Genomic DNA, 979 nt, shown 5'->3' on the forward strand with positions numbered 1-979 from the left:
CCTCTCTGAGCTAACAGGCTTTCACCTCAGCATCTGGCCCCTGAGTCTTCACTGGTAAAATCGAATGGCTAGGATTTTTGGTTTTCAAACAATGTTTTGGCTCTCCAACTTGTAGCAAGGCCCCAGGGACACTGAGAGGTCACTCCTGCTGAGGACAATCTGAGAAGCCATCAGATTTGGTCCGGTGCATCAAGCCAGAAGCAGCCACAGGAATGGATGTGTTTCTCATAATCTGGCGCAAGAAGACTACCATCTTCATTGAGGTCAAGGAGTCCAGCACAGTGTTGGAGCTCAAGCACATAATTGAGGGCATCCTGAAGAGGCCTCCTGAGGAGCAGCTGCTGTTCAAAGACGACCAGCTCCTTGATGAGATAAAAACTCTGGGTGAATGTGGCTTCACTAGCCAGGTAGCAAAGCCACAGGCCCCAGCCAGAGTGGGCCTGGCCTTCAAAACGGAAGATGACTTTGAAGGCCTGCATTTCCACCCCTACTCTTGTCCTTCAAAATTTTCAGATGTGATGGAATATTCTGGAAATCTTGCTAAGGAACAAGTTGTGCAGTGAGGGCCCCAGGCACACCTCCTAGAGACCCATTTCCCTAATTAAAAAAAAAAAAAAAGATTTGGCTGTCATTTAAATACAAAAAACCAAAAAAGCTCTCTCTCACTCTCACTCTCTATCTGTGTATATACGTATATATATACATATATACATATACATGTATATATAATATACATATACACATGCATATATACATATATATATACATATGTGTATGTGTATACATATACACATATGTATATGTATATACATATATACATATATATACATATGTGTATATGCATATGTATACACATATGTATACTTCATATACAAGTATATGAATCAAACTTGAATGTGAGATGTAAGTAATATGTTTTAAACTAGAAATTATTGCATATGTGCTAGATCTGGTAGTTTAAATAAGTGGCAAAATGTGA

At 39.6% G+C, this 979-nt stretch overlaps 1 pseudogene; it reads left to right on the forward strand.

The window, feature by feature from the left end:
- Nucleotides 1-212: 212 nt before the first annotated feature.
- On the forward strand, nt 213-563 carry LOC116094724 (annotated as a pseudogene).
- The last annotated feature ends 416 nt before the right edge of the window (nt 564-979 follow it).

This window comes from Mastomys coucha, unplaced genomic scaffold (assembly GCF_008632895.1).
Source record: "Mastomys coucha isolate ucsf_1 unplaced genomic scaffold, UCSF_Mcou_1 pScaffold17, whole genome shotgun sequence".
NCBI lineage: Eukaryota > Metazoa > Chordata > Mammalia > Rodentia > Muridae > Mastomys > Mastomys coucha.